Source organism: Bison bison, unplaced genomic scaffold (assembly GCF_000754665.1).
Source record: "Bison bison bison isolate TAMUID 2011002044 unplaced genomic scaffold, Bison_UMD1.0 scf7180017864063, whole genome shotgun sequence".
NCBI classification, from domain to species: Eukaryota; Metazoa; Chordata; class Mammalia; order Artiodactyla; family Bovidae; genus Bison; species Bison bison.
The window spans coordinates 3,998,475-4,012,042 of NW_011494635.1; the positions used below are offsets into that span (position 1 = coordinate 3,998,475).

The 13,568-nt window shown below is 48.9% G+C and overlaps 1 protein-coding gene across 1 annotated transcript in view; it reads left to right on the plus strand.

The window, feature by feature from the left end:
* Window positions 1–13,568, plus strand: part of SYNDIG1 (synapse differentiation inducing 1) — a 102,127-nt gene that overhangs the window by 49,808 nt on the left and 38,751 nt on the right. The window lies entirely within an intron of this gene.

Genomic DNA, 13,568 nt, shown 5'->3' on the forward strand with positions numbered 1-13,568 from the left:
CCTCCTGGGTGCCCTTCACTCAGAATCTGTGTAAGAGATACAGGGATGGAGAAGGAGGTGAGGTCTGGGACCTAGGGCTTCAGCGGGGATTCTGCTTAGGGGACACAGGTCGAAGCCATCAGGATGGGACTAAGATGCATTTAAGGGTTGACCGTGCTGGCAGCTCAGGGGGCTGGGGGTTTCTGCTGACTGCCTGGCCACAGGGGAGAGTGCTGTGCTGTGCTAAGTGGCTTAGTTGTGTACAATTCTATGGATGGTAGCCCACCAGGCTCCTCTGTCCAAGGGATTCTCCGGGAAAGAATACTGGAGTGGGTTGCCATGCCCTCATCCAGGGACTCTTCCTGACCCAGGGAACAGTGGCCACTGGCCAGAGCCCCCAGGGGAAGGAGGTTCCTCAAGAGCCTGGAAGTGTACACTTGGGGACAGTTGGGGATGTTTTGGCTGCCACATGTGGTTTCCTTAATTTGACATTCTGGAGTGTTTACTAAGGATTGTTGGAACAGCTGAAACCTAAAACCAGCTGGAAGAAATAGTTGAAATTGATAGCATAAGGGGCAGTCAAGCTGAATTACTGTGGAGTCCCGTCTCCCGTAGGGCGGGCACGGGCATCAGATCCCAGTCTTAGAAACATGCATGTTGGCCATGGTGTGCCACACTGTTGCCCCCATGGCGGGGTGAGGGCAACGCCATAGGGGTCTGAGCCCAGGAGACCAGCACCGAGGCTGGGGGGCAGTCGTTTCATGGCTGTGGGGATGGCTGGAAGAAGGCTGCCCCACTGGGCTTGCCAGGTTCCCCTACTGGCCTGAGCCTGAGAATGCCGGCTGGCCACTGGCCCCGGAGACAGGACCACACACCTGTCATCATGTGGCGGCCACATGAGTCCAGCAAGCCAGAGCTCTGCAAGCCTGTGTGTAGAGCATACGTTACATCTGACCACCCCAAGCAAGTCATGTGGCCAAGACCAAAGTTGGTGTGCAAGGGGCTGCTCAGGGTGACAGGACAGGAACATCTCAACTGGGGGCCAGGACGGCAGCAGCCCCCAATGAGCAAGGGTGCAGACCGCTCACCATCACTCTTTAATCATCAAACTGAATGGAATGAGAACAGTCGTGCTCCTATTGTGAATGAAACAAAAAACTCAGTCCACACTGACCTGAGGCTCTTCCCAGGAAGCAGCTATACTTCAGACAAGAGAGAAAACGTGGTTTTGCATCCTTGGGCAATGCCATAGCATCACTCGGTCTACAGCAGAGCGATTTCAAACAGGAAATCGCAGTTTGCAGAGAGCTTTGCCCAGGTAGGAGCAGGGTCTGTCACAGGATCTTCCACTCTGCTCTCATTTCCTGCCTGATCGGGCTCGTCCTGCACTTGCAGCAGAGCGGTCCTAGTGCAGATAGGTCTGCTTGCCAGGCACGCGTCTGCTGAAGCTCGTGTGGCTGCGTCCTCTGGGGTCTGGGGTTGGCGGTGTTAGCAAGCAGATCTGTAGCTGATTATAAGCATCTCGCAGAGGGGCCTCAGCCATAGCATCTGCCCTGCACTGTTTCACAGCAGAGAGTCGTCCTGGGGGTTCTGGAGGCACACAGGGATGGAGGGTGGCTAAGCAGGCCACCGCGGGGGCCCTGGAGATTCTCCAGGTGCATGATCACCAGGCTGGGGCCCTGCAGCCCTGGGACCTCCTCCTGGTTCCTGGACACAACAGCTAAACCTCATCTCCAGGACCCCAACTGCTGGAAATCACATTTCCTTGTCACATAGACAAATTTAAACTGAGAGACTCAGGCACACCTAATAAAGCAGTTCTGCAAAATGTCAAATTCGGGTTTAAAGCTGTGAAAAGAAGTGGCTGCAGGTCAGGACTGGAGGGCCTCGCCACGTGTTGAAAGGCTGATTGCCGCCCCTTTGTGACAAAGCCAAGTCTGTGCATCCATCAGAGAGCCCGTGGAATGTCATCACTGGGAACCAGTGACGCAAGAGCAAAGGAGAAGGAGATGCACATTTTTGGAGCATCTTCCCTCCTCCCTCCTCTCACCAGCGCGTCTGACCCCAGAGCCTGAAGGCGGCAGGCTCTGTCCCTGCCACTGCATGTAGGAGGCAGAAGCTTGGAGGGCTCCCAGGTGCCTCTGCTGGCTCCAGACGCCTATGTCCTGACGGCGATGCTGTGTGGTCCCCAAACGGCTGTTGTGGATACAGCCACCTCCTTACGTCTGAGCCCTCAGCTGGACCTCTCTCCCATGAAAAACCACAAGTCCCGGAAACCTGTCGGGAGAGAGAGGATTTCACACTACAGGTAGCACCTGCAGAGGCTTCTTCACACACAGGAGAACAGCTAGGAGGACGCGCAAACACTGGACGAGAACCCTAAAGCGAGAATGAGAAAGAACAACAAAAATAGAAGAGGGGACCCAGAGGAAACAGAAATCACTCAGAAAAAAAGCAGGCAGTGTTTTAAACACAATCTGACGTCCCGTGAGGCTGGGAGAGGCTGATCTGGGGTGGGCCGAGGAAGCAGGATGCAGTTTGGTTGGTTTGCCTGGCTGCCCCGGGCTAGACCCTCACACGCAGTGATGACAGAGGTGGTAAATGGGGGTCCTCCCTTCACTACTGGTTCAGGGGCAGTGCTCAGACTCTCAAATGAATGACCGAGCTCTTCAGGCTCTTTATCAGATGTAGAAAGTGGTCTTTGTCAAGATGTGGTTGAACAGAGCTTTTTAATATAAAAAACAGGTGTTTAACTTTGCCAAATGTCCATTCAGATCATCATGTGTGTTGTGGGGGTCATCTTTATCCTATTGATATGACCTATTACATTAATTGATTTTCACATGTTGAACTATCCTTTCATATACTAAGCAATCCTGTATGTTTGGGGATAAATTGGCCATGGTGTTTGCGCCTCTTTAAATATTGCTGGATTTGACATGCTAACAACTTGGTAAGATTTTTATTTCTGTGTCCATGAGGACCCTTGGTCCTTGACAACTGCAGTTTTCTTTTCTTGTGTCTTCTGGTTTTGGTCTCAGGGTGACACTGGCCACAAAGGATGAATTGGGAAGTGTTCCTTCTTCTTCTGTCTGAAAGATGCTGCCCTGTGCTGGGACTTTTTCTTCTCAGATAGTCATTCACAGTGAAGCCACCATCTTCTTTGTGGGAAGATATTTTTTTTTTTTTTACTACTGATCAGACCTGATTTCCTTATGATTTGAAAGAAAATCTTTAGGTTTTCCTTTCATCTTGACTCAGCTTTAGTAATTTGTGCCACTCTAGGGATTTTCCCCTTTTATCTTAGTTACCTAACTTGTCAGCATAAGGTTGTCCATAATAGTGCACTTAAATCTTCTTGCTTTCTGCACAGTTGGTGATGTTTCCTCTTTTTCCTGCCTAATTTTGTGATTTTTCCATTTTTTCCTTGCTCAGCCTAGCCAAAGGTTTATAAATTCTGATGATCTTTTCAAATATCTGTTATCTGGTTCCACTGATTGGTCCTTCATTTCAGTTTTACATTTCAGTGATTTTCACTCAGATATTTATGATATTTTCCTCTCTGTTTTCTATAGTCTAAATTTGCTCTTCTTTATCTAATTTCTTTAGGCTGGAGCTTAGTTATCGCTTTGAGATTTTTCTTCCTGTATAATATATGTATTTAAAGCTATAACTTTCAAACACTATTTCAACTGCCTCCTATAAACTGTGATATGTTGTGTTTTCATTTCCTGTTTAGTTCAAACTAGGATGTGAGGAGAGCTTCCCAGGCGCTGTGGTCCTCTCCCTTCCAGGAGCTCCTGGTTAAATTCCTGGGTCATCCAGCTTTCTGCCACTTGGCCCAAACAGATTAGAGCCATAAGTTGGGAGAACTGCAAGGTTTCCCATTTGTGGCTGGGAATGGAGCTTCCACCCTGTGCTCCCCAGTCAACTCAGCTCCATCTAGCAGCAGAGAATCTGGTCTCCAAGAGGAGCCCCTCCCTAGCAGAAATACTTCATGGCCAAGCGGATGATGGGTCTGGATGAGCTCAGGGCAAGATCAACCAGACTCACACTATTCTTTTTTTTTTTTTTTTGTACTCCATGATTTTGTGTATAATATTCTTTTTTAAATTAATTTATTTATTTTAATTGGAGGCCAATTACTTTACAATATTGTAGTGGTTTTAGCCATACATTGACATGAATCAGCCGTGGGAGTACATGTGTCCCCCATCCCGAACCCTCCTCCAACTCACCTCCCCATCCCATCCCTCAGGGTTGTCCCAGTGCACCAGCTTTGAGTGCCCTGTTTCATGTATCGAACTTGGACTAGTCATCTATTTCATATATGGTAATATACATGTTTCAATGCTATTCTCTCAAATCATCCCACCCTCGCCTTCTCCCAGAGTCCATGTTCTTTATATCTGTGTCTCCTTTGCTGTCTCGCATACATTTACAGACTCACACTACTCTGACTCAGGATTCAGCAGTGGTTGTAAGCAAACACCCCTCCATTTATCACTGACCCAGGGTCATTGCTGAGCCCTCCAAGAAGGCTGTTTTGAAAATTCTCTTCAGTCATTTCTCAGGGACAGGATTTGCCTGCCTCCTGGCTCTGTCATACCAGAAGTCTTACAGGATATTATCTGAAGTGCTACATGCATTTTCCAGCAGGCACTAGATGTGGGCAAAGAATATGTCCACAGATGGCTTGTGCTTAGGTTAAGAATATTAATCAAGTTAATTATCTTTAAATAATCTGACATGTATCCACTTAAAACATTAGGAAATTTAATTACTCATTTTCCTCCCTTGAGACAGTATGTTTGGTTCAGTTCAGTCACTCAGTTGTGTCCGACTCTTTGCGACTGCAGCATGCCAGGCCTCCCTGTCCATCACCAACTCCTAGAGTTCACCCAAACTCATGCCAATTGAGTCAGTGATGCCATCCAGCCATCTCATCCTCTGTCGTCCCCTTCTCCATCTGCCTTCAATCTTTCCGTAAATAAAAAAAATATATTTGGACATCCCAGTTTCATATGGCTCTAAGTGCAGATCATTCACCCTTAGATGAATGATCTGAAAATCATTCAAAATGATCAGGAGATCTGTCTTAACTCTCCTTATAGTCACATCTGATCTAGTGCTATCCAACCTGCAGCAAACTCCTCTTTCTGTAAACAGGCCTATGTGAATAACTTCCTATCTGGAAATTAAATTTACCTTTATGGAATAAATATTTTGAGGGCATCCTACATACTGACAATTTCCAAAGACGAATTCAAAAATATCATGTGCAATGTAAGCATGATCGGAATAGTAGTGTGCCATTTACCGTTTTCATTTTCTGTGTCAAGGGAAACTCTCATTTAAATGTGGTACTCTCAGCATGTTTCTTAAAAAGTAAAAATCAATATCTTTATATTCTCATCTTACATTTGCCAGTAAAAGGCACTGGAGTGTGTAATTATAGCCGTTTGATTAGGGGAGAATCTCTGAGATAATAAATCCATCTGTCATAAGAACACAAGGAGATCGTTCATCATGTTCCTCTGAAATACTTTACGATAAGCAGAGGGATTGGGGCATCAGATTGAATTTGTATGCCAAGGAAATAAAACCTTTTTACTTTTTCAAGCCCACACTGATCAGATCTCTCATCCATGGCTTCTGAGCCCCTGCTCAGAATCACAGTTGGGAGAAAACTGTTTATCTGTTTTGACAAAGGAGAATGTTTCATCATTGTAAGACTACAGTTATTCTGGGACTTCCCTGGTGGTCCAGTGACTGAGGCTTCACACTCGCAACGCAGAGGGCCTGGGTTTCATCCCTGGTCAGGGAATTAGATCCCGCATGCCGCGTCGGAGTTCAAAGATCCCACATGCTGCAATTAAGACCTAGATCAGCCAAATAAAAATTTTTTAAAAAGACTACAGCTATTCTAAGATTGCCAGGAGTAATATCAGCAACTTCAGATATGCAGATGATACCACTCTAATGGCAGAAAGTGAAGAAGAACTAAAGAACCTCTTGATGAAGGTGAGACAAGGGAGTGAAAAACTGGCTTAAAACTCAATATTCAAAAAACTAAGATAATGGCATCCAGTCCCATCACTTCCTGGCAAATAGAAGGGGAAAAAGTAGAAGCAGAGACAAATTTTATTTTCTTGGGCTCCAAAATCACTGTGGATGGTGACTGCAGCCATGAAATTAAAAGACACTAGCTCATTGGAAGGAAAGCTATGACAAACTTAGCATGTTAAAAAGCAAAGACATCACTTTGCTGACAAAGGTCCATATGGTCAAAGCTACAGTTTTTCCAGTAGTCACTTATGAATACGAGAGTTGGATGACAAAGACAGCTAAGCACCAAAAAAGTGATGCTTTCTAATTGTGGTGTTCAAGAAGACTCCTGAGGATCCCTTGGACAGCAAGATCAAACCAGTCAATCCTAAAGGAAATCAACCCTGAATATTCATTGGAAGGACTGATGCTGAAGGTGAAACTCCAGAACTTTGGCTACCTGATGCGAAGAGCCAGCCTATTGGAAAAGACCCTGATGCTAGGAAAAATTGAAGGCAGGTGGAGAAGAGGGTGACAGAGGATGAGATGGTTAGATGGCATCACCAATTCAATGGACATGCATTTGAGCAAATCCCGGGATATGGTGAAGACAGGGAAACCTGGTGTGCTGCAGTCCATGGGGTCACAAAGAATCAGACACGACTTAGCGACTAAACAACAATTCTAATGAAATCAGCTTTCATAAGATTACAGATAGCTGTGAGTCAAACACTAACACAATAAATGTGATTTGAATGACAATGAAAGGAGAGTCCATGACTTTGGTGAATCTCTTTCATACTCAGTTTGAACAAACACCAGTAAAATTTGATTCTAAACCACATTGGAGTTTAATAAAATTTCTCCAAGCTTAACCAAAGGTCCACCTATTTTAAGCAATATTCATGTAACAAAACCCAGTACCAAGAGCATCCTTTGGGGTCCCTGAGAGACAGATTTGCTCAATGCTTCATTAAACGTCTCTCCTCAATGCGTGCCCCTAACACCCATGTTCAGTAACCACCATGCATGCAGAAAACACTCGTCACAGCCTGGAGCCCCGGGGAGGCCATTTAACCTTGGCCCATGTTGATAAAAACCTCATCTTCCACTTACTACAGTATAATGTTTTCAGAAGAGGAAAGTGATCATAAACATTCAATTGTGTTAGAAGAAGCGCATCCTTTGAATTTAAAGTTTTGGTGATGACAGCATGCCCTGCCCTTTTTTGGCTGGATTGTGAGGCATGCAGAACTTCCCAGACGAGAGATCAAACCCATGCCTCCTGCAGTGGAAGCTCAGAGTCTTAAACCCGGACCACTAGGGAAGTCTGACAATGCCCTTAAGGGAATGATGTGAAGCATCACCCCTATATCATGGTCTGTTCAGCTGTTTGTCCATCATGCTTCTGCGGAACAATGGGAGAATAACCAGAGAAATCAAGCATGAGCCCAGCTTCACAATTGCCAATATTTTTTTTTTCCCTTGGCAAGCCATTTCACAGCATTTCCTAAAAAGATAAGGAAAAGCTCACAGGGCTAACATGCAGATGGTTGTTCACAGACATACTATGAATTCTGAGATGCAAAAAGAAACCAACACAGGGGAAATAGTGCAGGTGGCTGGCCCTCATGTGCTGGAGTTATGCTAGATATCTGTAAGAAGAGGCATTTGGCCAGTGCAAGGATCATCAGATCATTCAGACTATTAGCAGGTGTGAGAGACTCCATCCTTATGGACAAAGAGCCTGCATGTTGTCCTTGTGGTCCCAGGCATTGGGTCCGTGGTGCTCATACTCACCAGGAGGAAACAGACATAGAGAAGGCAAGAGAGAAGCCTCACTGTGCAAAATGCTGAGGGTTCCTGTCTGGCTGGTCTCCAGGGAGGGTACTGTCCCCATTCGGAATTGGGATGGTCCCACCTTGGCTGTCCTGGATGTCAGCTGAGGGTCCCAGAAGGAAGGATCTTTTCTCCTTGATAATGAAAACCACACCACATATCATGCCCCTGTCACTAGAGAAATGCGAAACTGAGTTAGGAAAACAGCTTCTGTTCAGTTAAAAAACAAATCCACACAGCAACAGGTGCATGCTGCTGATGGCGTGTAGGTAGGAAAACATAGGAAAATGTCCCCTTTGCATGGTTCACCCAAGGTGCCCATAAATATCCACCTGATATCTGTCAGCAAAACATCTGCCAGCCTGCAGTGGTGCTGAGCAGATGAGTCATCAGAAACCTCAAGCCTGGAAAAGTGAGAGCCACCAGGGGGTCTGGGGGATGGCCAGTGTCCTCCTCAAACAGGTAGAACCTGAGAAGTTGGAGGACACTCCTCAGAGTGGAGAGAAGTATATTTAGAAACAGAACATGTTGCTTGGAACAGTAACCTTACATAAGATGCTGCTCATGGAGGTCTACACCGTGAAATACAGATTCAAAAAGGATTTAGCAGAGAAAGCAGTGGTGTTTGGGGGAGGCTTGGTGGAGGAGGGTCAGTTTGTAAAGGGGGAGCAGCTGTAGCTTGAGGTCAGATCCCAGAGGACGGTGGTCTTTCCAGCACACCATCCAGTGCTCTGCTGGCCCAGGCTGGGTGAAGTCTACATATGTTTCAGCATGGCATTGGGTGGATTTTCCTCTTGTGTTTCTTCTAGGAAATAGGAGGAAGATCTAGGTTTCAATAGGGTAGCCAATTCCTGAGTCTCCTCTTCTAGTCCTTTTGCTTTTATCCCTTTTGAAATGTCAGTAAGCAGCAGATCACCCAAACCGAGTTAAATAAAGTGCAGACACTTAAGGGTCCTGTGAGCAGTCCCCTCCCCCATCACCTCACCTCTCATTCATTCTCCCAACCCCCGACTCCTGATCCCCTCAACTTCCCAGCCCCCCACCTGGCTTTGCAGCCCCTCCTGCACCCAGAATATTCTCTCCTCCCCTTCACTGAGCTAGTTTCTCGTCAGCATCCAGGTCACAGTGTTCGTGCCCCTGCTGACAAAGTCTATGTTTTGGCTTGTTTATTTTCTGTCACACTGGACACCGCCAAGCCAACTTAGGTTGAGTTTCCCAGAAGCGATCAGTGATGTGAGGACTGATGAGCACCTGATTTACTGGGAAATGCCCCCTGAAGACCAGCCGGTCAGCAGGGAGAGTAAGATGGGAGGCATCCAGGAGGGATGGGCTTCAAAGCACAGAGGCGCCCGGCCTGGCTGCAGGACCGGGGATGGGGGTGGTGTCCCCATGGACACCATGGATGGAGCAGGCCATGGGTGAGTCGAGTTTAGCCTCCAAGGTGAGGACCGGAGGCAAAGTTCCTGGATACATCCCCAACTCAGCACTGAGTAGGCGCCTGATGACCCGTTGCGGTGATGGGTCTATCAGTGAATAAACGACTCTGTCCGAGGGCCTCCAGGTCAATGTCATCCTTTTTTATAATCAAAATGCAGCCAGACTCTCCCTGTGTGAGCACCCAGGCTCCTTGAGCATTTATGCTCCTGGTGAGCATTTATGTGACCTGGACTTTGTTTAAGGGGATGCTTTAAAAAGTCTCCAAAGTCAAGTCCACGGGGCAGACGTGGGAACAGTGCTCCACAGGGCCTGTGGTGGCCCCAGGGCCTCCAGGCAGTGATTGGCTTGGTGCTGAGACACAAGAGCAGACTGTTTACCGCAAACCACAAAAACAGAGACAGGCTCCAAACAAGGAATAAGGAGAAAGCAGAACATGAAGACTGTTATTGGCATTTCATTAGAGAATAGAGAAATCCCAAGGTCATTCTAGCTAATAGACCTTCCCCGTGACTGCAGAGAAAAGAGGAGAGAGTAGGGGGGCCCCACCAACTCCACTCAGCCCCCTGCCCATCCTTAGAGTGTCCATGGGATTGAGCAAGATCGAAGCTCCCAGGGACAGCCTTGTGGTCCCTCTGGAGAGGACGGAGTCAGAGGTGCGTGTGGACAAGCTCGGCATGGCCCCCAGGCCGCTGTCCCCTGCAGAAGTTTGTCCATCTTGGAACAAGATGAAGAGCCTCGTGGAAGCTGAAGAACCCAGGAGAACTGAGGACAGAGAACACAATGAGTGACTGTGGGCCTGTCATTGTTGTCGTTGCTGCCTATTTGCTGAAGCAGACGTTGGTCCGGAGGTAGGTATCAGGGCAGACAACTTGGGACAGTCCTGACATGTGACGGTGAAGAGACGCCCCCAAGACAGAATCCCCATGACTCCCCATCCAAACACCTCTCTTGAGCCCAGCAGCCTCTATGTAGGTAGGTCCCAGCTGTCTAGGGTGGGGCCTGGGCATCTACATCTCTGACAACTTCCAGCAAGGCCGATGCTGCTGCCCCTGGACTGCACTGTGAGCAGTGAGGGCAGAGAGCATCACTGTTCGGTGGTCCAGGCAGCTTCTAAGCCACTTCATGGAGAAGATACAAGAAGGTTTCTCTTGCTAAAGAGGGGCTGCCCCCAGTGCCCCCTTGGGATGCCTGAGGGCCCCTCTCTCCTTCTTCTAAGGAGGGCCCTTAACCCATCTACAAGGCTCACCCCTTGAGCTCCCTGCCCCAGGACCCTGTTCCCAGTAAGGCATCACTTGACCCTCCTCATCATCCTGGTTGCTCTGGATCCTTCTTGACATGAGGTGAGAAGTAGATCACCCAGAGGGATCTGTGCAGTGTGGGGCAGACTGGAGCTCCTGCCCCTCCTTCTAGAACCTCCATCCCCGAGGTCTGCTGGTGCTGCCAGGCCTTTGGCGTCCAGGTGGCACTGGCCTCACTCGCTGCCTCTGCCCAGGAACTTCCTCCCCAGGCTCTTTCCACGAGTCCTCACTGCCCACACTTAGCCTCAGGGGGCAGTGAGGATGGCTAAGAATCCTCTCCATATGTCTTCTAGAAATGTAGCAACGAACTGGTGCAGCCTCACGGAGGAAGCAGGTGAGCTCCTTGCTGGGTGGATGCCGGTGGCTCGGGCAGGGTCCTGGCATCAGGCAGTGTCCACTGGAGGTCAGTGTGTTCCTAAGGGGCTCGCAGCTCTGCCCTCTGTTCCAGCTGGTACTGCCCACCGCCCTCCACGTAACCGCCCACGTCCTGTCTGCTGTCCTTAGCATGGGCTGGGGGTCAGGTGTGAGAATGTCAGACTCCTGGCAGACAGGAGAATGTCAGACAGGAGGCTGACCTCTAATCCACCAGCTCTGAGTGCCTTCTCACAGCACCCGGGTCCACCGGGCAGGCAGGACGTCTGCATTTGGGAGGCAAAAGCTAAGGGAAGGATGCCAAGGACTTGGAGGAGAGTGTGGAAGGAGCCAGCTGCCACATCAAAGAGAGAACAGATGCCTCCCCAAATAAGAGATACAAATGGCAAGTAAGCACGCAGAGATGTCCACATCACCACCTCCGGAGAAGCGCAAACTGAAGCCAGCACAAGTGAGCCCCGCACAGAGCGTCACAGGGCAGGCCGCCGGGAACCGATGACCACCGAGCGCTGCGAGGATGCAGAAGCCAGCCGGCTTCCCCGGAAGACAGCTGATCGTTTTCCTGTAAAGTTAAACACCGTGTGACCCAGCAACCCCATTCCTGGTATTTAAAGACACGAATTCTATGTTCAAGCAGAAACTTGCATGAGTGCCTCACAGCCTTTATTAGTAAGAATGAAAAACTGAAAATAAAAAGCCTTCGGTGGACGAACGGATGGACACATAACGGCACTTCCTTATCGTGGAAAATCACAGGAATAAAATGGAGTGAACTGCTGACACCCCCGGCAGCCTGGGTGACCTTTGGGGCCTGGTGCTGAGGGGGCTGGTCAGGGGTCTTGCCCTGGGCAGAGCTGTATCCTAGTTTAGGCTCTGGGCCACGCTTATGTAAGAGGTGCGTTCACGGATGTGGGGATGCGTTCTATCTTTGCAGTCCCTACAAGAACTCTGTTCTAGTTTCGACACTTTTATGTGAGTCTAAAATTGTTTCAAAGGGTGTGTGTGTATGTCTGTTTGTGTGTGTATACACATATACATCTCTGTGACCTAGACTTAGTTGAAGAGTTTTTAGATGTGACCTCACACACAGACACAGCGAGTGAAATAATTTATTCATATACATACATACACATACTGTACAAGGCCATCTGTGATGAATTTTAATACTCTAATCTTCAAACTAACTAAAATACAATTTAAATACATGCATTCCTTTCAATAAAATGAAGTATTTCAGAACAGTAAAGAAACTTGGGAAATGAGTGATTTTTTTTTTTATTTTTTAATTGAAGGATAATAGCTTTACAGAATTTTGTTGGTTTCTGCAAAACATCAACATGAGTCAGCCATTGTTGTTGTTCAGTCACTCAGTCATGTCCGACTCTTTGCGACCCTGTGGACTGCAGCACACCAGGCTTCCCTGTCCTTCACCATTTCGCAGAGCTTATTCTAACTCATGTCCATTGAGTTAGAGTAAGTTAGATGCCATCGGTGATGCCATCCAGCCATCTCGTCCTGTCGTCCCCTTCTCCTCCTGCCTTCAGTCTTTCCCAGCATCAGGGTCTGGGGAAGTATACATATGTCCCCTCCCTCTTGAACCTCCCTCTGGTAACTGATGACTTTGAACAGCCCAGCCAGTGACTTGATAAATGGCCATAGGTTTACTGTGATGGGATCTTGCACAGAGGCATCCCTTGGTTTAGAAAATGCTCTCATTTTACAAACTAGGGAGCCCACCTCTGCCACAGGTGCACACAGACATGCGGGGCGGTGGCCATGCTCAGTGGCAAGGGGTTGAGGTACACCAGGTAGGCAGGCCCTGGGGTCCCTGCTCCTAGACAGATGGCTTTCTCATTGCTGCAGAGGTGGGGCATGGGCTCTGAGGACCTCACCCTGCACAGGGGCTGGCAACCTTGGCCAGTCCCTGATGCTACGAGAGGATGAAGAAGGCATTGAACAGGCAAGAGATCCACAGTCAGCCTGCTCCAGAGCATGACAGCTGTGGCCCCCACTCCAGCCAGAGAGGCTTCTGGAGCCTGGCCAGGTGGGGGGTTCAGGAGGGAAGGGGCGGCTGGGCTCTCAGAGGAAGGCCCTGTGGTTCTCATTGGCCCCTCCTGAGGCACAAGTAGCTCCTGCACTTCCTCAGGGTGCAGATCCTCTGTGGTGGGTGGGCAGACGGGTGAGGACAATTGAAAGGGTGCTGTGTCCCCAGTGCTCATTCCCAGGAGGTGTGCGCCCCACCTCTCTGGCAGACAGACGGGTAAGGATGGTTGGATGATGCTGTGTCCCCACAGCTCATTCCCAGGAGGTGTGCGCCCCACCTCTCTGGGCAGACAGACGGGTGAGGATAGCTGGATGGATGCATGTCCCCATAGCTCGTTCCCAGGAGATGTGCACCCCACCTCTCTGGGCAGACAGACAGGTGAGGATGGCTGGATGGATGCATGTCCCCACAGCTCGTTCCCAGGAGGTAAACGCTCCACCAGGGCCCCCGCTCCCTGCCTGCCCTCCTCGCCTCTTGGTCGAGGGTATTGTCATCCTCACAGGCCCAGGTGAGCTGTCCGCCCCCAGGTTCACCTGGCAGCCCTTTGTGAC